Here is a 27,569-nt window from a genome sequence, read left to right as displayed (position 1 = left end):
TATATTTATATATTTATATATATATATATATATATATATATATATATATATATATATATATATATATATATATATATATAAGTATATATATATATATATATATATATATATATATATATATATATATATATATATATATATATATATATATATATATATATATATATATAATATATATATATATATATATATATATATATATATATATATATATATATATATATATATATATATATATATATATATATATATATATATATATATATATATATATATAAATATATATATATATTTATATATATATATATAAATATATATATATATATATATAAATATATATATATATATATATATATATATATATATATATATATATATATATATATATATATATATATATATATATATATATATATATATATATATATATATATATATATATATATATATATATATATATATATATATATATATATATATATATATATATATATATATATATATATATATATATATATATATATATATATATATATATATATATATATATATATATATATATATATATATATATGTATATATATATATATATATATATATATATATATATATATATATATATATATATATATATATATATATATATATATATATATATATATATATATATATATATATATATATATATATATATATATATATATTCGATTTTCCTCTTAGCATCGGGCAGCAACCGCCAGAGGGCGGGTGGCTGTGCGGGCAGCCCGCAACGTCAGTGCGCCGCAGGCTCGCCGTGCGGACGGACGTCATCACCGTGTGTCGCGCGCATCACCCTGCAGTACTATCTCCGATTCCCGACTCCCGACACAATAAGAGGAGCACAGCCCGCTCGACGGTTCGCGCTAGATCGCATGTGACAGTCGAGGAGGCCGAGTTTCGTCCGACGAGTTGTTTGTTTATTTTCACAATTTGTGCATTACGGTGGTAAAAGCTTGTATAATATAGAGGAAAGTTTTTAATCCAGTGCATCGATCGCTTCGTTCAAAGCTCTGTGAGGAGTTTACTGACTTAGAGGTGAGTTAAAAAATATATTTACTTCATATCTCGTGTCATATTCAACATAAAAATTATAACATTAAATCAAATTTAAGTTAAGAAAAAAAATTGTTCCACTGCAATTAAATTCTATGTATGTAACATTTAGTTTAACAATAATCATTAAAGAAAGAATTATAGAAAAATATCCAAAATTCAAAGAAAAATATTAATTCATTCATTCCAAACAATATCTCGAGTTATATCAAACAAAATAAGAGCATTAATTAAAATTTGTATCAAGAATTTTTTTTTACCATAGTACAATGAAATTTTAGGTACCTATGTAACACTAAATTAAACAAATTGATAAAGAAATAATAAATGAATAACGTTCAATATTCATACAATAATATTAATTCATTCATTTTACACAGTATTACGTATCATATTCAACGAAATTAAAACATTTAATCAAATTGATTTCAAGAAAAAAAAACATTTATCATAGTACGATTAAATTTTGTTTAACAAATCGATAAGAAAAAATTATTGAAAAATATTCAATATTTTGATAAAAATATTCATTTATTCGTTTTATAAATTAATTAAATAATTAAATTCTTGGGATCACGAATCTCAGTTATCTGTTCAATCGTTTAACTAATCTTAATAAATATTTTAATGAGCCTTGTTTTTTTAAATCAACAGTTAAAATTTCTAGATTACCTACTCGGATATTTTATCATTTCCTATTTTTTGCCACCATACTCGTATATAAAAAAAAACTCTATGAAATAACTGTTTTGATATTCAAACAAAAATTATGTATTAAAATTGCAAATATTGAATCAACGACGAATTGTAGTACAAAGTTTGCAATGCTCTTGTACTTGTTTTGTAATATATTATACTTAAACATTTTTTAAACTATTTTTCACTTATAATCATTTTTAATGAGTAATACTTATTTATTTATATTTATAGTGAGTACTGTGAAAAGTATAGGACTACTTATAACGTTTCATTCATTACTTTCGAGATTGTTTTTTGTACTCGTAATTATTATTAATTTTTTAGATAGCATTTTAATTTAAACTATATTTTTATGCACATACATTAAATATCAATTGAATGATTAGTTTTTAGGTTACTTTAATGATAATATAATTAGTTACATTTAAACTGTAATTTTTTAAACTATATATTTATTCTAATAACTAGTTATTTTAATGAAATATATTTTTTCTGGCATAATATATAACTTTATCTTAATTAAATCAGTTGTTATTATTACTATAAAAATTATAAGAAAAAAATAGAATATTAAATACCACTAAAATGGATTTTTACTCCAGGGACCATATTTTTCAAAAATAAATATAAATAAGAATACAAATAATTCTCCTAAACAAAATAAAAGTTTGATATTGGAGTAAAATATAGACACGAAAAATGAACAAAGAGAAAACTTCAGAAATAATAATTGATTTAAACAAAAAAATATGTATCCTTATTTTGATACTGTGCAACGAAAAGCTATTGAATAAAATAATGTACTCAATATCATTAATATTTAAAGCATTTACTTTGTGGTTAGTCCTTTTTGCTTTTATATTTTTTACAAAAATGTTAGTAATATTAGTATATATAACCACTCACAAAGATTTTTATGTCTACCGGTTTCGAGACATACCCATCTCTTCGTCAGGACAATCACTACCACAGCATACAAACAATACTACCCTTACTACCATAGCACTATTTATACACTTAAAACTACACAAAATATTTAACAAGTGCACCTGAGTCGACCAAAATCGAAAAATCGAGTATTCATATACTAATGTTTAACATTTTTGTAAAAAAATATAAAAGTAAAATAATATAGTTTTTGATAGTGTTATATGACCTATGAAATAATACGTCAAACTTAAAATAAAACTATTTAGTTGTTATTTTATTATATTAAATACTTAAAACATTTCACTAACGGAACATAAAGCTTTAAAAGCACTGCCTATTGCATTAGTTTAAAGCATTACTATTGACAAAGGTTCTCTTCAACCTTTCGTGGCCATTCAACTGTTAATTATGTAAATAAGATTCCATAGTATTTTTTACTCCAAAACTTGGAACTAAAAACGTTGAAGGTTACCAATTGATAACATTCCCGTATTCGAATTATATGAATACATCGATTTTTTTTAAATATAAATTGTTAAAAGGAAATAAGTAATAATTATGCCATATTCTTTTAAATATTCTTTTCATCTCACCAATAGATGTATCTGGTGAAGTTCTAGTGATTCAAAAACAAAGTTCCAAAATTGGTTCATATATTATATAGAACTTCCAAGAATTTTAGTTGTGTGGTTGTCGATGATGGGTAGAATTTGTGAATGTTACAGTGTGTAAAGTGATCATTTAAACCAGTCTATGACGGTCGTCAGCCCCGTAAATGCCCAGACTTCCATATTCTTCTTCATCTTTGATGAGATGTCATAAAATAATAAATATGCATATGGAGTCATGCGAGTGTGAATCATGGATAGCATATAGAATATTACTAAGTGTATAAAGTGGTCATTTAAACCTGCCAATGACAGGTCGTAAGCCCGTAAAAAACCATACTTCCGATTTCATACCTCACTTGTATGTTAAGGCCTAATTTACGATAAATTGCAACTTAATTTTCTTTAAACCCAATTCAGATTTGACGTAATAGAATTTTTGATTTAAATAACATTTATTTATTAAAAAATAAGTTTTTCTTCAAAATAAATATGTGGCTTTCAAAAAAAAAGAATTATTGAATGGTAGAGGGCTGAAAAATTTATAAAAATATTTTTGTGAAAATATATTATGTATATTATAAAATAATCTAATTCCAACATGTATTTAAAAAACATATTGTACGTTGAGTCACGTCTGAGGCCCCGCGCGACTTATCACTTAATGAATTGGATGTTTGTGAGTTTCCCCTTCACATGTTAATAAATTAAAAAATGAATATATACACAAAACACACGAGCATTATACAGCATCAATCTAGTTTACGGTTCGCGCTTTGATATCATATATAAGATAAGAAATAAAATTTAAAATATAACAAAATAGAATAACATCTCCAACAAACTCCTTTATTTTTCAATTAAAAAAAAATTAAGAGAAAAAAACCACTGCGCATTAATCAGCGTTATCTGCTGTCTTAAATTGCGGGGGATAGATTGGAAATCTGTCATCTCCATTTTCAAATTGAGTTATTGATAAGAGACCCGAGTGAATAATTTAATCACGGTTTAGATCCTACGCAAAATTTTATATTGAGACTATAATTTATGTAAATATGTACGAGTTTTACATTACAATATAATTATGTTTTAGAATCACATAATTAAATATCAAAATGTATGATCTAATATAATATGATTAGGGCTATATTTTTATTTTCCATTGGTTAAAATATATTTGCATATCCATACACTAATATTATTTATTAACTTTATAATAATATGTTGAGATTGTAAATGAATATTAATCGATATTAATACTTCATTTAAACGAGCGCTGTGGCGTAGTTAGGCAGACGCTCGACTGCGAAACTGACGTCGTGAGTTCGATTCTTGTGAACAGCAAAAAAAGTTTAAGAAAGATATTTTTTTAAAATTGATTCGGTAAGCATTTTGTGGTAATATCTACGTAATATATGGTATTTACCATAGGGATTTATAAAACAGTTAAATTTTCAATTGGTCTGCTTGTTTTTAAACATTAGCCTTCCATATTAGGAGGCGAATGTTAATGGGAAAAGAAGCAGAGGAAGACCGAGAAAAACATAGCACGATCAGGTATGCCAAATACTTGAAAGTGGTCAGGTTCGGAGTCGTAACAATCGGCGGGTATGTATGAGGAGATGCATGAACGCGGAAGAGGCGAAGAATGTTTGCAAGGACAGAGTGGTGTGGCGCTCTATTCTCTCTGCCTACTACTGCGGGGAAGCAGCGTGATGGTTAGTTAGTTAGTTAGTTAGTTAACCTTCCATATTCCTGCTATCCTACTTGCAGACAAGCTTTAAAAGTAAAGGATTTTCATTTGTGAAACATTTGTGAAACATTTGAGAAACATTTGTGAAACATTTGTGAAACATTTGTGAAATGTGAAACATCTATCGTTTCTCTTTATATGAAAGAAGGCGGAAGTCTGAGCATCCCAGGGCTTACGACCTGGCATTTGGCTGGCTAAAGCGATCACTTTACACACTTGTGTAACGTTCACTATTCTACCCATTATTGAACATCCATATTGCATTAATTATTAAAAACCTGTATATATGAAATAGTCCAAGAACCTTTCACATGTCGGTACGATTTTTGATACGTTTAGAAATGTGTCTGAATTTAGCGTCATCAGTTGACAGATTGGTGAATTATTTATTTTTCTTATTCTATTTGAACACAGGTGAGATTCATTCCGAATTTGTTCACATACATATATATTATTTAGGAGATAATATTACCAGCAAAATTATAATTTTCTCTCACATAATTTCTATATTATACTTGAATTCCGAATCTTGATAATTATCTCAAAATATGTGTTTTCAAATCTGACTTTTAAACGATAAAGTTTGCCTCCGGTATTTAAATCAAGAAAATTAAATTTAAATATTCATAGTTCCGCGAACCGAATCATCTTTTTGTGATATACATTTCTAATTTGATCACTTTTACTTCTTCTTATACCTCCGAATCGTCTAAATACCATAAAATTTTACTTTTGGCAACATTAACGCCGGCGTTCTGAAAATTAATGTAAATAAAATTTAATTTCGAACTGCGAATATTTACAAGATAATGCCCTCAAATAATAATTTCATCGGCCATTAAAGACACAGTTAAGCTTTAAAAAGAGATCTTAAAAGATATGAAAAGTAAATTAATTTAGTTTGTAATTACCGTGATTTGGTTTATTGATTCAACTTTACATTTTAAGATCAATTATGATGGGAAAACTTTTTTTAATTTCGAAAATAAAACTTTATTATTAACTAATTAATGGTGATTTAATCAGCATTAAAATCATTATGTTTAAACGTAGTGTCTACCAAATAACGTGTACAAATATAAAAATATTAAATAAATAAAACGCGAGATGCAAAAAAACATGCATTAGATCGTCTCAAGAACTGCAGAATTTTTTATTATTTATTTAACAAGGGTTTTTTAGCGATCAGATTTTTTTAAAGTGCTTAAAAGATCTTTTAAAACTATGTCAATTTGTTCCTCATGAAATATATTTTAAATAATACCGTAATAAACTATATATATATTTATATATATATATATATATATATATATATATATATATATATATATATATATATATATATATATATATATATATATATATAACTAGGTACCTACCTATACATTTTATTAAGTACTTACAAATAGTACCTACATAAAACAGTTCTACCACCAGATGTCGCATGCGTCGCACAGAATTAAACAAAAGAGATCCGATAGAAAAAATATAATATTATTAACCGTCAGAATCAGATAGATATAAAAATTATTGTAAAGATTAATTGAGAATAAACTTTTCTTGTCGTTTCTTTAATTACAAAGCAATACATTGTTTATTTTATTATTATACACCCACTTTACATATTATTTACACCCAATTTACAAAGAAAAATATTACCACGTTATATATATATATATATATATATATATATATATATATATATATATATATATATATATATATATATATATATATATATATATATATATATATATATATATATATATATATATATATATATATATATATATATATATATATATATATATATATATATATATATATATATATATATATATATATATATATATATATATATATATATATATATATATATATATATATATATATATATATATATATATATATATATATATATATATATATATATATATATATATATATATATATATATATATATATATATATATATATATATATATATATATATATATATATATATATATATATATATATATATATATATATATATATTTGTATGTGTGTAAATAATCGTATTTTTATTATCATCATACACATAATAACGAATTACAGATGATGGTGATTTGCCCTCACTGAGTTTTCTCATTACTTTAACTTTTTTCTCTCTTTCAAAGATTTTTAAAAAATGCAGACCATAACAATTTCACTTTAGTCTACTAGTCTAGTCTTTAGTATTGACCTGAGGATGGAATGACAATGAATCGGTGGTCATGAAGTAGTGTTATTTTAAGTGGTATTACACAAAGTGAATGATAAAAGGGACCCAGTATTACTTAAGAAAATAAATAAATTATAACAAAACATGTATTACAATGTTTAATTGCGGTGTGTGCTTAATATATACACATTTTCCCACGATGTCAGTACCAGTTCTTAATTCATTATTCGCGTTCTTCCATCAAAATTTCTCCATATTATTACAATTTCCACATTCATGCCATGTGAAATTTAAAAATTACGATTCATCCAACAATACTAATTGCATATTTTTATATGATGTTAGATGAAAAAGTGCCCTTTGTCATAGACGTTTCACATACACATACTTGATTGCTATTAAAATTCAGAGCACTTTGCTTATATTTATTTTAAATTCATTGTTAAAAAACAGTATTTTAAATGTATTATAAATTAAGTGACTTTTTATCATTATACCACCTTCTTTTTTAATAATTCCTATTTTTTTTATATGATAAAAATCATGTACCACCTAGCACTGAACTAAAATAGCTTTTAATTGATATATCAACAAATATGAAGAAGAATATTTTTTGTTGGTATTTACAGGGCTTTAGACCTGTCATATACTGGTTAAAGAGGTCATTTTATACAGCGTGACATTTGCCAGTCTGTCCATGATTGATAACCACACTTCAAAAATTTTTCGAACGCAAATATCATATAATTCACACGTCGTTCCATGTGTGATTTCTCAGCAGCATCTATGGTTCTAAATGGAGATAGGTACCTAGATTTCTCTTAAAACTCCAAAACTATTTGGAATATATATGTACATATGCGTGTATATTAATCGTATAACTGACAGGTTCTTCCACATCTGAGTTCTCGGCCGAGTCTATGGTTGACTTGAGAAAGCTTTTTATTTAGGGCTGTGGTCCCGTGGTTAGTGTCGCGGACTCTTGAGTCAGAGTTTCTCGGTTCGAACCCACATTACCACAATTTGATACCTTTTTCTAATGCTGAGCTGCCTAGGCTCACAGAAATAGTATGAAATTGAAATATTTGTGTTAACAATAAAAACACAAATATTTCTCTTTATATAAAAAAAATAACTTCACACACTAGGAGACGTCAGACAACATAATTTTCAACATGAAAATGAAGGCCAGTTATTTTATTCACAACATTTTGAGTGTGTCCAAATCCTTGTTATGAGATTCTAAGATTTTCTACTTAGGAGTCGACGCGAAGCAGTGCCCTATGCACCATTTGTTAGGGATAAGCGTTAGAAGAAGTAAATTATCTGTCCACTTACTTTAAACGGATAAATAAGATTCATGTTTTTATCAGTACCAATAGTCTATCTTAAATTAGTTGGAATATATTACTTCTTAGCAATAAGCCCGCCTAAGTAAATAGTTTATTCCGTACAAAAAATTCAGTGAATTAATTTATTAATTATATTTAATAGAAGGTAAACGAATAAGTATTACACCTATGACGGAAGTTGATATTTGTACTAAGTACTGGGTACGTCGAGCCTGTGAATGTACGAAATGGAGGCTAACTATCGGAAACAGTTGGAATAGTTCGTCGAATATAGCTGTATCAAATAAATTGGCGAAGATAAAACTAACAGTGCTCAGCTGAAATCTGCGTAAAGGCCAACCCGTATGTACAGTGCCTAGCAACTATCAAAACTTGGACCAATTTTATAGCTACACAATTCACACTAATAATGAACGTGTCGCTCAATATCATATACAAATATATACAACGTCATATATCAAAGAACTTGATTTTTCAGGAGATTGTTTTTAAAGTTTAAAAATAAAAATAAATGTATTACAATTTAATATCGAGCCACTTATTGAACTTTTTTCTGTGCAACAGATCTTTTTAGGTCAAACCTAAATGTTTTTTCTCCAATTGAAAAATATTTAGTAAATTTAAAAAAAAAATCATTACCTATTCTTCAAAATACAAAAACAACACTTTCTGCCCTGTAGCGGGTAAATATTAAGTTTTAAATATGCCACTTTTGCTGAGATATAGTACATTTTCTAGATACAATATACATGCCAGTGAAAATTCAACTGGCAGTATATAACGGACTCCTGGTACTAATGTATGTATCCAACACTAATGTATGGAAATGAAGATGGCAAAAGAAGGATTAAAGTAGACAGAATGTAGTCGAAATACGATCTGTCAGACGAATGAGCAGCAAAAGAATGTTTGATAGATGTTCGAATGATAAAATTAGGAAATAATGCAAGGCTCAGATTTGCATTATCGATAAAATTAAGAAAGGTGTGTTGAAATGGTTTGGACACGTGGGATTGAGAAAAGAACAGCCATACAAAATGAGCCGAATGTAGTTTGAAATAGAAGCAGAGGAAGACCAAGGAAATGACATGAACCGAGGAATTGACTGACTTGGCATAATCAAATGTGTATTTCAAATACTTGAATGTGGTCAGGTCAGGAGTTGTAATAATCGGTGTGTAAGACGAAGATTGTTTGCAAAGGCACAGTGGTGTGGCGTTCTATTCTCTCTGCCACCTCTGCGTAGAAGAAGCTTGATGGTTAGTTAGTTAGTCAACATTCACAGAAATGCAAGACTATGAAGCGTTCATTAGCGTCACCCAAGCCGGTAATGAAGACAAATGTATGGTCAATATTATCATATTCGCGGCATTTAAATACTCAGAAGACTATAAATTTGAGGCTTCAAGCACGCTGGTTTATGATTTCCGGTAAGTCGTGGCGAAAATAAAATGAATTTTTGAATAATAAATATCAAAAATACGAGTATGAACTTTATTCATGACCTATCTCGCATCATCTTGATAAACACCACGGGAGCAAATGATAAATCCGAAATGGGCCTTCTTATCTGATGTGTCCCCATAAGTAATACACACGGTTTATTTCGGGTGGTACCATATTCCTCAATGCTAAGATCATATCACGAACTTGACACATGCGAGTTGGTACTGTTAGCAAAATCCTTACGGGAAAACTGGAAATTATCATTTTTAATATCATTCAATATTTTTAATTTTATAATGAGACAATTTTATTTCATTATTCGCTTGACGTTAGAAGAAACAAAAATCAACTAAATGATCTATAAACCTTGTACATGATAAGCAAGGTAAATAATCACTAAAACCAGCCTTTGACGGTCGTCAGCCCCGTAAATGCCCAGACTTCCATATTCTTCATCATCTTTGATGAGATGTCAAAAAATAATAAATATAACTCCTTTAATTGGAGATAATCCAGATTTTATATTATTTATTATTTAAGTATTTGGACACACTCAAAATGTTGTGATTTTTTTATATTATTCAATAATTTTAATTTAACAATGAGAATATTTTATTACATTATTCGCTTCACGTTAGAAGAAACTAAAATCCACTAAATGATATATAAACCTTGTGCATATTAGCAAGGTAAATAATAAATGCAATAAACATGCATTTATTATTTACTATGCTTATTAGGTACAAGGCCAAAATGCAATACAAACAATTCCAACAGAACTTTAAATATTTGGGAACTAAGAACTTCAAAAACCTTCCATAAAAAAGTTGAAGACTTTGAAATGCTAAAAAATAAGTGAAATGAATTTTATATATGTAAATCTAAAAAAGAAAAAAAATTGTAATATAAAAAATAAACTGTATAACCAACAAACATAACTAACAAGTGTAAGTCCCTCTCTAAGCACAAGAGCTCAGTCTCTTTATTGGAGAGAATTGCGTTTTTAATTTTAAGATTGTAAGTAAAAACGTTTAGAAAATGAAATTAAATTATAAAAAAAAATCAACTGTACATAAAAAATACAGAATTTAAAAAAAAACATAAAAAAACAGAATTAGAAGAAGATTTTTTTAAATACCTCCTAAGTGGACAAACCAAGATTTGTGTACAAAGATTCGGACATACTCAAACGAGTGTCCGTTTAATTTACTTTCAATTAACAGCGACATGTCTGCTCCTCGCAGGATGAATCAGCGATGACGTATGTCTCTATGTTCTCCCATGAGGTGGTTGACCTTTGACATTTGCAAACGAACAGTGCTGAACAGGGTGATGGATCGCTTTAGTGGACAATTAGATTTATCATTGCGAAATATGATCGAGCAAAACAAATGGCAGGAATGCGGCTATATACCACGGAACACATGTTGGGAACGTTGCGATGTACATGACGTCGAGCTTTTCTATACATCGCAATGTTTATTCAATTAATTATAAAATAATGCATGGTGCATTGTAGTAAGAAGGGTGGAGTTATCATTTTTCAATATCTGCATTATGAGTAGTCTGGTCAGGAGTCGTAATAATCGGCATGCAATTAATTTTAGAATAATGCGTAGTGAATTGTAGTTACCTGAGTGAAATTATCATTATTCAATTTCTGCATTTATGAATGATCAGGTCAGGAGTCGTAAAAATCGTTATACAATTCATTTTAGAATAATGCGTAGTGCATTGTAGTTACCTGGGTGGAATTATCATTATTCAATTTCTGCATTCATGAGTAGCCAGGTCAGTAGTAGCAATAATCGGTATTAAATTAATTTTAGAATAATGCGTAGTGCATTGTAGTTACCTGGGTGGAATTATCATTATTCAATTTCTGCATTCTTGAATGATCAGGTCAGTAGTAGCAATAATCGGTATTAAATTAATTTTAGAATAATGCGTAGTGCATTGTAGTAATCTGGGTGGAATTTTCATTATTTAATTTTTGCATTTATTAAGTGATCAAGTCCCTGATAAATCAAAGCTTTCTAAATCTATTCATAGACGCCTGTTGTGTACTCAACTACGGAACGTCATGAGATTGATCATACATGTATGACTTCCAAAATTTGAGTGGTTTGGTTGTCAATCATGGGTATAAAGGTAAATGTTACACGTGTATAAAGTGATCATATAACCAGCCTATAACAAGTCGTATACCCAGTAAATCCCCAGACCTCCATATTTTTCTTTATTTATTTTGAGATTTCAAATAGCAACATTTCTAATATGTTAATTTTAAAATGAATTGTGTTATAAGTTATGAAAGCTGTGACAAAATTGCATATCTGTCTGAAGAATACCGTAAGGAGAAGTGAGTTATTGATTAAATAAATATTTTAATTATACAGATGAAACAAAGTATGTGACATTTCCTTTACAAAATTATTTTTTATACAAAATAAACATCTCAATCTACAGATTTAATATTTTCCATATCGGTTATTTTCAATTAGGTCTTTGAACTTGGGAAACTTTTTATGTGCATATTTAAATCCGATTATAATGTAATAATTTGGTGTGTCATGCGTTACATCATGTTATATTTATTAGCTAACCAAAGTCCTACCTTTATTTTATAATAAACATTATACATATAGGGTGTTTTTTTAGAGGTATACAAATTCTAATTTTCCGAAATAAATTTATGGTGGTACCCGCCGTGTGGCATGTTGCGCCATCTTATTGAAACCACAGCTCTGTCACATCAATGTCATTCAACTGAGGTACGAACAAGTCAGTAAGCATAGTTATGTAGCGCTATCCATTGACCGTAACATTCTGGCCGGCATCGTCTTTAAAAAAGATAGGCCAATGATGTCACCTGCCCATGAAGCACACCAAAGTGACTTTAAATGGATGTAAGGGCGTCTCGACAAGGCTTCTGGGTTTTTTCCACTCCGAATTTGGAAATTCTACTTATTTACATAGCCATTTAACTAAAAATGTGGCACATCGGTGAACAAAATTTTGCGTTGAAAATACGGATCAAGTTGAATATTATTTTCGGGCCATTCGCCGAACCTACGACGCGCGTAATGGTCATCCAGTCTATTCATGGTGAAATTGCAAAACGTACTGACTGCAAGTCGACCGTCAACTGTCTCATTGATAGTCTGTAGAAACAATGTTGCCACATTAAAAACCAAACCAATAAAAAAACACCCTATGCATACATAGTTTGTTCTATGATCTTAATCGTAAATCAACGCGTCTCCAATTTTTGATGTTATTCAAATGTAATTACTGAAAACATAAATAATTGTAACATATATTTAATGTTTATGTTCCGCTTAGTACGAGGCTATAAAAAATAATTGCAATGTGAAATCGGGTAGCCTCACTCCGGTAAGCCCTGATAAAATAAAAATATCTTGTGATTCATCCATTTAACATTTCTCGTTCAACGGTATGTAAAGTTATTGCTTAATAATAATAATAATAAAACCCTTATCCGCACCCCAATGGTGCATAGGGTACTGCGTCATATAAACGCAGTGTTATCTTGATCGTTTACACATGAAGGAAAGGTGATCAACCCTCCGCTTCAGGTACCAGTCCAGGGTAATATTGAATAAATATTACAGTGAAAGAATCACTCATATTTATTTTGACCCCCCTTGGGAATCGAACCCGGGTCCTCCAAAACGGTAGCTGAGCGTGCTGACCATTACACTACGGAGGCGGACAAATTATTGTTATTAAGTTATTGCTTACTTTAAAAATGTGATTGATTATATCGCACTGTACGGTCAACTTCATAGTAGACGACTCCCGGGCAGACCACCAAAGAGATGGGTCGATAGCTGGGAATCGACATCGCAGGAGGCTAATTCCGTTTGAAAACAGGCCACAAGGTCTACACCATGAAGAAAAAGAAGAAGACATATTCATGCGACGCAAACTATTTATCTGTACTTTCTGTACTAAATTTAATTTTGATTTCTTACAAGTTTTATCAATTTTATATATAATAGTATAATGGCAAAAACGTTAACTCTAAAATCCCTCTTTGAATATTCCCTGTTATTTAAAGCTTTTAGCCTGCTGAAATACCCTCCGTCTGCCTCCGCAGTGTGATGGTCAGCACGCTCGGCTACCGTTCTGGAGGTCCCGGGTTCGATTCCCAGGGGGGTCAAATAAATATAAGTGATTTTTCACTCTAATATTTATTGAATATTATCCTGGACTGGTACCTGAAGCGGAGGGCTGATCACCTTTCCTTCGTGTGTTAACGATGAAGATAACACTGTGTTTATATAATGCAGTGCCCTATGCACCATTGGGGTGCGGATGAGGGTATGAACCTTTTATGACATTTCAAACTACTTGGTGTATTTTGCCAGTTTATAGAACGTTAAAAACTTTATAATACTGCATCATTAGTCAAAATGGCATATTTTTGAGTTAAACATCGAGGAATACTTGGCATGATCAAGTATGTAAAATACTTGAAAAAGGTCGAGGTCAGGAGTCGGGATAATCAGCGGGGATGTATGAGGAAATGCGTGATTGTTCAAGAAGCGAAGAAGAGGTGAACGTTACACGCGTGTAAAAAATGTTCACTAAAGCCAGCCATCTCAGTAATCCCTGGGGTGCTTAGACTTCCATCTTCCTTCATTTAAAAAAGATAGTGGCTTGTCTTATATTCAGACACCTATAATATACAATATATAAATCGATATAATACTTAAATTTATATATATTATAGGTGTCTCAACATAAGCCAAGGCACTATCCTACGAGTTACGTTGTTACTAAATATTCGTAAAAAATACGATAAAGAAAAAAAACATGAATTTATATGATAATCAATATTTTATCACTTTAGAAGTATGTAATAGTAACATTCTTTGGGTTTATGAATAGTAGGTACGGGAACGACGCGAATATTGTTTTTTCCAGGAATCGTCATTTTGCCGTCGTAATTTTTACGACAGTGTGGTATCCTAGGGTTAAAATAAACTCCACTGAACTTGTAGGCGTCATGAGGTTAACAGTTCATCTTATCTTCTCGCGGTAATGGCTCACCTACACGATTCTGTTTTTTTTTTATTTTTTATTTATCTAACCTTTAATTTGACAATTAAATTATTCTGTGCTCCGTTTCACAAAATTAATTTGCATGGTAGGTTTTTTATATTTATTTTGACGGGTTGATAAATGTATAATTAAATGTGTAGGAGGGATACCATAATATGACATTGTCTTTAAACAAGATGGACATGTGCGTAAAAGATATCCTAAAATAAGTACTTTTACAGATTTCGAATATTAGTAACACGTCATACATATTAAAATATAATTATTTTGTTCTACTTCTCTGATATAAAATATAATTAATTATAAAATATAATAAAATATAATTATCGATATGCAACTTTATTTTCTGTTAACTCTGGTAACAGTTAACATAAATATTTTTTTGCTTTAAATACCGCTTAATAAATTAAATGGTATTTTGGGTATAATTTTTTTTCATACCCCCAAATTCTGGCAAGCGCATTCTAGGTTTATCTCTCCTAGAAACCATTCACTCACTTATAGCTACCTAGTAATAATTATTTGTGTAAACCAATGTCAAAGTAATAGCGCGTATTACCAACCATCTTCCACCACCTAAATTACACCAATAGTAAAAAACATAGCTAAAACCAGAAAAAAAATAAACCCATACTTCAACAATAACTTGCCGGGAAAAAACTCGATCGTAAAATTGCGTTTGAATCTTTATCGAGGCAATATTAAAGCCTAAGGCTCAAGTTAGCGTGATATTAAAGTGTCGGAGAGGAACAATATTGTCAAACCGGTCGTAAAAACGACCTGCGAAAAACGACCTTATAAAACTATAAAGCCATAGGGAGTTCTGCGAAAGTGTTTTGTCAACAAAAAGAGATTTTCAGTTTATTACTACATTCTACCTACCATATACATTTGTTCCAACCTCCAAGTTGTGAATCATAATTCTCCAGTTATGTCGTCAATGTGATAAAAAATGTAAAAAAGTGATTTGGTGGATATTAAACTACAATATGAAGGAGATTCTGTATCAATCTAAACTTAATACCTCTCAACATCCACATACGGTGTTAGATATTGATGCAGAATGCACCGAAACACTAGTCAAAGAGTATTTTAAGAAATAATAGTAAAACCAATTAAAAATTGAATTCGAAATGAACCCTTCTAAGTTTCGTGACTTTGTCAAATTAACAATATGAATATACTTTATTTATTGTTTCGGCATTAACTTTGTGGTAAGACATGTTACAATGATTAAAGAAAACACTTGTTTTATACCATTTGAGTTTTATTAAAGACTACATGTTTCGGAAGTTAAACTTCCATCATTCATATGAATCATTCATGAACATATGTACTTAACTACAAATTGCAAGAACTGCAGTACAAAATTAAGGGTTAAATTATTCCACATATTATGTACATATTTGAAGAAAAAAAAGATAATGTGTATTTTTAGCTTAAGGGTAAATGAGGAAACACATTTTATATATACATCTGAATAATTCTTGAAAATAATTAATAGAAAACGTTTTCAAAACATATTTTTCATATGACTTTAATTTCCTTTTATTCTTACCCTTATACGCACCTAATGTAGTATAGGGCACTGCATAGTATCGAAGCAGTGTTATTTTGATTGTTAATCATATGATGTCAATGTAATTATCCTTAATAATCCTTCACAGTTAATTATACTTTATACTTTTTGTATCTTTAATCGAATTCAAGTTTTACTTCTTAGTGACAAACACACATTATTCGGTTTTAACACTGGCTTAAATTTTTTTTTTCTACGTTTTTTTATTATAAACCTATTTCTCTAACTTTCTTTTAAAAATCAGTGCACGCCACTGCGTGCACCTATCGCTTAGTTATTATATTTTTAAACATTTATTTATCTATGGTCTAAATGTGCCTAGACTCATAGAGAAAAGCCCTAATGTCCGGGTGCGGCAATTTAAATAATTTTAACATTTACGAACGCGCCCTGATGATTTTACCAAAGTGCTTACGAAATAGGAGCCGAGAAAGGTTTAGACAAATTCGGTTTTAATTAAATAAAACATGTTTACCTAATGGACGTACGCTGTCCGGTAATTAATTCACGGAACCCTGACGTTATGATAATGATTATTTTTATTTACATTATAAAACTCGTGTCGAATATCTCTATACCGTAATGCAGGTGTCTCGTTCACTTTTGACAGTGGGCACCGCATAATTAATATTAATTGATTTACCCAAACTAATTAGTCGACGTCCCATTATAAAAAAAAAACTTGCTGCTTTGAAAGTATCTGCGAAAAGCCTCACGGTAGATCTAGTCACCCGTGGGCGCAGTTATCTATTACTTGTAATACGCGGGGGTTTCAAAAAGTTTATAGAAATTTTGCGAGTATTTTCGCCTAGAATTTTTATTCATTAAACAGTAATTTTAACAACAAAAAAACTGAGACTCCCGGACGCTTACTTATATGAACCTAGTGAAGTGATTTTTTTGGCATCTCAATATAGATGAAGACGAATATGGAAGTCTGGATATTTACAGGGCTTACGACTGTCATAGGCTCGGTGATCACATTACACACGCGTCAATCATAGGTAGAATTGGTGTATGTCAATCATGGGGAGAATCAGTGTGTATTACACGTGTTTAAAGTGATTACTTAACCAAGCCCTGTAATTGCCCTGACTTACATATTTTTCTTCATCTACACCGCAGGACAAAAAAATTTACGAGTTTACTTGCTACCGCACGCCTTGACTTTACTGAACTCTTTTTCTAAGAAATCCTTTATCGATACCTCTTTCTTTTGTTCAATAAATTAAAGACACTTTGTGTCACCTTTCTACAATATTTACATTTTAAAATGTCTCAACAATTTTGTTTTACCCGCGTTTGAGGGAACATAACACAACAATCATGGAAAGTGCAAAGCAAATGTCGATAGCGATAAAATCCAAAATAATCACACTGTCGCAACAAAACATATCTAATTGTAAAATATCTCGTCGAGTTGGGTATTCAGAAGGTGCAGTGAGGTTTTTATTTAAAAAATTCCAACAAACTGAATCCATAGAACGGAAAAAAGGAAGCGGATGGGGGCGCGCGACATCTGCCCGAGATGATCGCTTAATAAAAAAAATTGTTATGCGCGATCGATTTTTAACGGCACTTAAAATACACGCAGAGGTGCAATCTACTAAGTAATCAACATTTTCAGTAAAAACAGTGTTCAGGCGGCAGTCGGAGCATGGTTTCCAAGCACGAAGTCCCGCAAAGAAACCATTACTGACGAACAAAATGCAGAAGGCTAGACTGGATTGGGCGAAGGAGCACCAGAATTGGACCTTGGAGGATTGGCAAAATGTTATTTTCTCCGATGAATTAAAATTCAACCTTTTTGGTCCAGACGGCATAAAGATAGTTCGACGAAATCTTGGGGAAAAATACCATCCGTCGTGCGTCCCTCGAACCGTTAAACATTCACCCTACGTCATGATTTGGGGGTGCATGACAGCGTACGGTTTGGGACCTCTAAATTTTATACAGGGTACGATGAATGCCATCCAGTACAAAAAAGTGCTGAAAAACCATCTTATTCCAACAATCGAGGACATTACGCAGTATACCGCGGACCCGATTTTTCAGGACGATTTGGCGCCGTGCCATAGAGCCCGCACTGTGAGTACAAATATTTATTTTTTAATGCACTTTGTAGACCACTTGATGAATAATTTATTGTTTTTCTTACAGATCATTGAATACAAGGATAAAATTGGCTTAAAATCGTTGACGTGGCCCGGGAATAGTCCTGATTTGAACCCGATAGAAAATTTATGGGCGATTATGAAAAAAAAAGTTGGGAAAAAAAATAAAAAAACATTGAGGAATTAAAAAAAAAACTTGATTCAAGTTTAGGAAGAAGAAATAACATCAGAAATTTAAGATTCGCTTTACGCTTCGTTAAATAATTGAATTTTAAAGGTTATAAAAAATAAAGGTGAATTCACTAAGTATTAAATATTTTTAAATGTTATAAATATGTTTAAATGTAAAATACCTTAATTTAAAATAAAGCGATTAGAACCTTCTTCTTAAATATGAATAAAAAAATTACATGTCTTTTATTACTCCATCACAAACACTCGACCATAAATGAACCGTTATGGGTCTCTAAGGTTCGGATAATCTGATACCTGGTATATAATGGCAATTTCTAAGTACAATTCATGAGTAAGATCTTTCATTTTAACCTTGAAGTAACGAGTAGTCATCACATATGTTAAACAATACAAAAAAAACTAATTAAATATCAAGAATAATTTATTATGTGTCAATTTTAGTTTTTTTGAGGACTCGTAAATTTTTTTGTCCAGGGGTGTATATACAAAATAATTCCTAATTAGAGATAATCCTGATTTGAAAAAAAAGTTTTAGGACACACTCAAAATGTTGTTAGTGTCGTGATGATTAAGTTAATAGATTATATATGATTATTTTTAATTATTGTTTTACTTGTAAATTTAACGATTTCTTAAAATCTATTGTCACACGTGTTCTGATGCATTACGCATTATTACGCAAACACCATATATAAGTCTAAGTCTAAAACAAAGTGTCACGTGTCATAATAGATTTTATGTAATAGTGATATTTACCAAATAAAACAAATTAAAATAGACGTATTTTACCATAAAGTGACAAATAAATTAATGAAAAGATAGATTATACCTAGTACATAAGTAAGCTCATATCCTATGTAAACATAGGGGTAAAATCGTAGGAATAAAATCATATACCTGAGTAACCTCATTGCTAACTTAGAATCATTGAATCGTATAAACTTTAATTATATGAAGTAATAGTAAATTTAAACATTTAGAGTAATTCCACTCTCGAGTAGGTAAAGGCTACAAGACTTATAAATATAAAGCCTAAGTAGGGCTATGATAAGAGGTGTTGCATAAACCGTAGCTAGATTTCAGAGTCACTTGGATGTCAGGTAATTAAAAATGAAAGTTTTTTTAGAAGATATATGTTTTTAGGATTGCCAATGATGTTGAAAAATCATTGCGAAACTGATTGAAAATTAAAAACTTCTCAATGTATTGTTGTTTTTAGATGCGACATTTTGAGTATGAAATTGATGATTGATGCTTTAAAAAATTCAGAATTATAAATACACACAGATTGCCTACATAAAAAAATAATTGTTGTGTGTATATTAAATACTATATATCTTCCGAATGAGTAATATACCCACGTTTTGACAATATTCATGAACAATATATTAAGTATGTTAAAAAAATTACCAAGATTTAAAGATAACTCGACAAAATTAAGGAAGTTTTTTTTTTATATAGGAATTAAAATCTATGTATTTTATATAAAACAAACGGTAAATAAAATTTTTAAAGTAACTAGTAAAAAGGTTATATTATGTAATTAAGAGTTAAAAATCGCCTTACACTAAATAACATACACCATTTGCATATTCAAGTATTTAAAATCAATATTTTCTAATAAATTTAAATAAGACTTACCATTTGCCGCCATCGCAATAAAATTAATTCAATCTTTCTTTTGTTTGTGATTTGACGTTTTATTTACAATGTTTGAAATGAGAACACAGACGTTTTTATCTATTGCTTTTAAAACAAAAGCATTGAAATAATCTGTGGTAATAGAATTCTTAATTTAAAATACTTCGGTCCAATACCGCATTTTATTCTAGTATCGCGGTTGCCATATAAATAAATATATATTTGCCAATCGTGAGAAATGCATAAAACAGTACGTACCTACCCGACGTCGTGGAACATTTTCACAATATCCTTTGAGGTTAATTGTCAAACAAGATTGTATTATATCTTCTTTCCTCTTACGGACTTGAATGCAACACAATAAGAGACGGCGTCATCTTGATTATTATTGATGTGTCCTAAATTTGAATCTACTTCAATACAAAAGCGTCTATTTCGTATTAATTGTGATGAATAAGTGCAGTCGTGATCTAAAGAATCGGCATTATTTTAACAAACTCGTTAGGTACCTGGTATTTTTTTATTGTGTGAGAGAAATATACATAATATAATACTTTTGATGGATCGACATACGCTTTAATTAAAAAGGTTTAAACTGAAATTTAATAAATACCTCTAATTAGGTGCGCAGTGATAAGATCGCGATTATTGTCACATTAAGTACCTACTGTGGTTTAGTCGAAATTGAATATTCACAAACCAATCATCTCAAATTTTACATATTTTTTGCCACATAAATTTAATCACATTCAATTTAAATTTTTTTACAAAAAATTAATATTGGAAAAAAACTTATTTATGGTACTTACTGACACCCTAGATATTTTGAAGTAATATAACGATGCACATACTAGAATTCAAACATTTAATTCGGCTAGATATATCGTTAAATTTTCCTTTTGTGAACTTATGTTGTATGTAAAAATGTATCATGTAGTTATCTAAAAATCTAAAATCATATTTGAATTAAAAAGAATATAATAACAATAACTTGAATCGGGTTGTTGTTCCGAGATTAGCGTCGTGGACTCGAGACCACTCAGACACAACTTGATTCCTATTTTTAATAACAATAAATAACTGTTAATATATTTGTGTTTATAATAAGAACGTAAATACTTCTCTTTTTCAAAAACAGAAACCAAAAAAATAACAACAAAAAATACCAAATATTTTCTAGTACCTATAAAATTAGTTGCGAGATTTTGCGATGCATTTTAAATATAAAGTTTCAGAATGTACTCATTTCATTTTTCATATTCTACTTGCGGTGTTTTTCTTAATAATATCCATCTATAAATACTTCGTTGATTATAATATTATATTTTTGCAATAGATTACAGCTACCTTAAAACAAAACGTGATAGGTTAAGTGCTATTACAAGATCCATGGCTGAAATGACATATTCAAGATAATTTATCAACCATTAGATATATAGAGATACAGAATTACTAATGTATACTAAAAGCATCAAGGTCCCAAAAGCGAAAACAATTATTATGTATAAATAGTTAACGGGTTAATGTTTTTATCTGAATATGGAAAATCACAGGTTTTTATTAGTTTGTCCTAGATATAAAAATTATCGCGATTTAAGCCCATTTAAAAATTCACATAATTTAAAATTTTTGCTTAAAATTTTACTTCAGTTAAATTTATGATTGGCTAAGGGGACTTACGCTGAACATAAATTAATTATATTAAGTTAAAGTAAATTTTTATGCAAAATGTTTTTGTTTTTTTTTTCATGGGGTATTTTTCAGTAATTTATATTTTCTAATATTTTGATTTTTGGCTTTGAAAATGTTTGATTTACAATTGTGAAAGTTTTAAATAGAAATGCTTGTTTTTGCACTTGTGTATTTATATATTATAATAAACACTTACTGTTTTTTTCTTTAATAAATTATTGCTTGAAGAATTACATTAAAAATTGAATCTTCGTTGACCTGCGCTTCTTCATCCCTTGTCTGCGCCCAATGGTACATATGACAAAGCTTCGTGTTATTTTGATTGTTAATTGCACGAAAGCAAGGTGATCATATTATGGTAAATAGTTTTATCAACTTAAAATTTCGTTCTTAGGATAAAAATCCATTTTGTAAATAATTAAAAACAAACCAAAGTTTAGGTATTTACGAAAAATATTACTTCTGATCTTGTCGCGGTTCTATGCTAGAATGGCACGCTCTAGTCTGACCTAGTATCACTTTATTATTGGATACATATAAACGGACCGTTCTGACACTTTCAAACGGAATTGTCTTTTTATATAGGTACCTAACGTAAAGTAATTGTGTTGTAAATATAGGTACTTTAAAAACCATTTTCAAAAACTTCTTCTTAAGGCCTACTCCGAAACAGAGAATTCAATCACCGACCGACAACCTGAGAAGTCACACGTCTCTTCAAGCTCGATTTTTTAAACAATGTATGTTGGATATTTTTTAGTTTTTTAGAATACTTACATAAAAAAAATCCTTATCCGCACCCAATGGTGCGTAGGGCACTGCGTCATATAAACGCAGTGTTATCTTGATCGCTTTTTTAAACATGAAGGTAAGGTGGTCAGTTCTCCGCTTTAGGTACCAGTCCAAGGTAATTTTGAATAAATATTACAGTGAATAAATCACTTATATTTATTTTACCCCCCTTGGGAATCGAACCCGGGACCTCCAGAACGGTAGCCGAGCGTGCTGACCATTACACTACGGAGGCGGACATAATAATTACGCACTTACAAAATATAGAGAAAATATATTTTTATAATTTTATTAAATCCTCACCTTACAATAACTCATTTTTTCAAAACCATATAACTATTACAACGAAAAACTGATTTTTTTCAATGCGAAAACGGTGTTTTGAGGAAGAAATTAATTATGTAAAATGATACCTGAATTTAGAGAACATTAAGTTGCGACTTAACGAATACTGGGCCTTAAATAAATAATGTCGGTTATTTGATAATCCCGAGACTTAATCGACTAAATCTACTTAAAATATTTTTTTAAAAATAATTAAGATATTATAGTAAAAACAAATTAAAAATGAATAAAACTATCGATATTCTCGCTAACTTTCTGGCCCCTGAAATTGTTATGTTTATTTCCAATATAAAAAAGTGTACGCTGAACGAACCAGTGTCGGAAAACAAAGAATTTTTATAATTAAAAAATCCATTTAAATTATGTCCAATTTATCCAATAAATCTTGCTGAAATGTGTTTTCAAATATCTGCAACCGCCTCGGCCAATGAAACTCGTTTCAAACAATAAAGAAGCCTAAAAAACAGAGTTGCATTATAATAGTATGCCCGTGTTCCTACGTATTTTTTATTTATTCAAATTTGTATCACAAGTTTGCAAATATGATCACTGGTCAAAGATAATTTATTCAACTATTGAACTGTAATGTAGGCGTAAGCTTTGGTGCCTCGTACTCAATTTTATTATATAATTCTTATGTTATTGGTGTCTCAACTCGAGATTAAACATGTATAGTTTTATGTATTCATTTGTAAATCAAACATAGATTTTTTTGAGTCTACTAAGTTGTATTTTGTACATTAGTTTGAAAATACCATAACTAGTTTTTGTTAATAAAATACAACTTAGTAGACTCAAAAAATCTGTGTTTGATTTAAAAATTTATACAACATTTTGAGCGTGTCCAAATACTTGTTCACAAAATCTGGATTATCTCCAATTACAGGAGTTGTTTTCATATTATTTTTTAACATCTCATCAAAGATGAAGAAGAATATGGAAGTCTGTGCATTTACGGAGCTGGCGACCGTCATAGGCTGGTTAAAGTGATCACTTTACACACGTGTAACATTCACCAATACTACCCATTATTGACAACCACACTACTCAAAAGTAAACACTTGTGTAAAGTGATCACTTAAACCAGCCTATGACGGTCTTCAGCCCCGTAAATGCCCAGAATTCCATATTCTTCTTCATCTTTGATGAGATGTTAAAAAATAATATAAAAATTAATGCATAAATGAAAATGAAGTTGTACAAATTAAACGCCGAATCAATAAATCTACTTTTTTTGTTCGGAAGTAGATGGAAGTCTTAGCACACAGCATCACAGCGCTTGCGACCTGGCATTTTGCTGGCTTAAGTGATTGCTTTGTATACTTATGTAACGTTCACCATTCTGCCCATTATTGAACATCCATATTGCATTAATTTTGCAAAAGTTGTACCATCCAACAGTTGAGAAATTTTAGACATTGTATATAATATCTCTTTCAACACTTCTACAATCGAAATTAGGTGAGATTAAATCCGAATTATTTTATAAGTATTTTCAGAGGATATACGAAACAAGATGAAAAATGTCTGGGTAGGTATTTTTTATGTTTTAAAACATTTCTTGACATTTAAATATTTTTTTCTATTTCTACATTTTTTGTATCTTAAAAAATATCACTTACGCTACAACTAATTACCTGCTTAAATCGGATTTCAATTGATATTGCCTTCCTCTACCTAACTTTTGATGTCTAATCTACCGGGCTTCCGCGAATGCGTGAACTCTTTATTTTGTCTCTAAAGGACACTCTAGCTGACCATCTAAGCATTCGCATTTCAGCAGTTCCTAGTTGCCAAGTGTAAGTGATATACATCGTCCAGCATTCGGAGCCATACAAGAGAGCGGATCTGACATTTGTTTGGGAGACTTTTCCCTTTAGTTTGGCTAATTACCATTAGACAGATCTTTACCTATAGCTATACAGACAAAAAAATGTACAGTGTAGGTAGAGCCTTTCTTTAGATTTAATTCGGACTTATATAATGGATATTGTTTGATTTATGAAACTTAATGAAAGTTTTATTAATTTGAATTATGTATATTCATAAATAAACAATTGAAATACAACTTATTTTTATAAGTTGTGCAATATTAGTAATATCAAGGAGTATGAATGATATTTATTAAAGTGAAATAGCACACAGTTAGGTTGCAATGTTTTCTCAAAAGGGCGGGATAGATTAAATCTAGAATCTAACCAAAGTGGTTTGTGAACTTGTTGACCTCAGTAGTGCAGAAAAGATAGCAATCTCAAATTGCATAACATAACTATCAGGGATATACGAGAACTAACTAGATGTATTGAAATGATCTAGTTCAATACATATCTAGTTCCTTATAACTAGATATTTATTGATCTAGTTCTATAAAGATCTAGTTCGATTATGTAGTGTGTAATGGGAGGGGGAGACGGAGGAGGATTCGATATACTCGTATATCTATGTATTACGAAAAATATTTCCAAAATATTGCTTATCCAATATCGTTATCTGCGTATTGAAAAATATCATATAAATTTACAATCATAAAAAATAATAAAACAAAAACATTGAACACATTATTTCCTAATATAGAGATTAGAAACAGAGTTTGCTTATTATTAATTTACATAATGTTTATAAAATGCTTCAAAAACTCTTTAACTCAACAAATCGATTAAGTTTATTTTTTACTCACTAAACAAAAATCAATTAAGTTCATTCTCCAAGTTAAACTCATAAACTAAACGAACCGATTAAGTTGATTTTGAAAACTCACGATGTTTTCAAATCAATTAAGTTCATTTTCATTAAGTGTATAAATCAATTAAGTTTATTCTCCAAGTTAAACTCATAAAGAATACGAGCCGATTAAGTCAATCTCACAAAGTTTGAATCACAAAGCGTTCAAATCAATTAAGTTCATTCTCCACCTTTAATTCGCGAGTGTTCGATTCGTTTAAGTTCATTTTCCACGAGCCGCTGTTGATTTGTAGTACGAAAAAACCTGTGTGCCTCCACGTGTAATATCTGCTTTGCTGTGGGAACAGCTACGGGCGTGCACTATTATTTTTTTATTAACATATATAGTATTTTTTATAGCCCATTTTGTACGAAATTATTCAACTGGAATGGGTGTATGCGCATAAATAATGCTGCGGCCATACTTCCAGTAGTCTGACACAGCCAGCGCAAGATATAATTATTTTGATCTTTTCTGGTATGCATATGCAGAGTTATAATCACTGGTAATATAAGTGCAAAGGGGTTATATGTCCAGGGTATGCTAATTTATTGGGAAAACTCCACCTATATCTATAGAACTGACTAGTTCTCTACTGCTCAGGAATGTACTCAACAGGATCATTTTTATTCATCAATTTTTCAAACAATTTATCTTGACAAACTATGATTTTTACAATTCATATATTACATTAGAGAAATAAAGACATAAAGCTTTTCCCTATATCTTATTACTCAGGAATGTACTCAACAGGATCATTTTTATTCATCAATTTTTCAAACAATTTATCTTGACAAACTATGATTTTTACAATTCATATATTACATTAGAGAAATAAAGACATAAAACTTTTCCCTATATCTTATTACTCGCTATGTGTGGGCGTTTTCTTCACTAAAATAAGTTAATTAGATTGATTTGAAAAGCGTGCTTAAGTTTTCCGATGTAAACTCTGTCTTGGAGCACGCGGAACTGCCGGCAGGACTCAATTTTATTTTTAAATTTACGAAAAATAACTTAATTATTTTCCTTCACATCAAAGTTTCACAGACAAACATTGAGTGAACAACATTTTGAGTGTGTTTAAATACTTATTCACAAATCTGGGTCTCTACACTTGATATCACAACATAGATGAAAAATAATATGGAAATCTGGGTACTGGGGGATCTGTGCTATTAATTAAAGCTTCCTCAAACCAACCATACATTGTTCCAGTGAGCTACACATATAGCGTCATGAGATTATTATATATGTAGGATTTTACAAAAATTCAACAAATATGGAAAAGAATATGGAAGTCTGGGTACTGGTA

The 27,569-nt window shown here is 29.7% G+C and overlaps 1 protein-coding gene across 1 annotated transcript in view; it reads left to right on the top strand.

Moving 5' to 3' along the window:
- Window positions 1-777: 777 nt before the first annotated feature.
- The window catches only part of LOC148313877 (protein limb expression 1 homolog), a 141,490-nt gene continuing 114,698 nt past the window's right edge, over window positions 778-27,569 (top strand). Inside the window, exon 1 of the mRNA XM_088278194.1 lies at window positions 778-1,074. The gene's annotated coding sequence lies outside the window, so the exon portion shown is untranslated. The remainder of the gene's footprint in view (window positions 1,075-27,569) is intronic.

Source organism: Brachycentrus maculatus, unplaced genomic scaffold (assembly GCF_059751285.1).
Source record: "Brachycentrus maculatus isolate JH-2025_06_01 unplaced genomic scaffold, ASM5975128v1 h1tg000005l, whole genome shotgun sequence".
Taxonomy (NCBI): Eukaryota; Metazoa; Arthropoda; class Insecta; order Trichoptera; family Brachycentridae; genus Brachycentrus; species Brachycentrus maculatus.
This window is presented reverse-complemented; position numbering and strand designations above follow the sequence as displayed.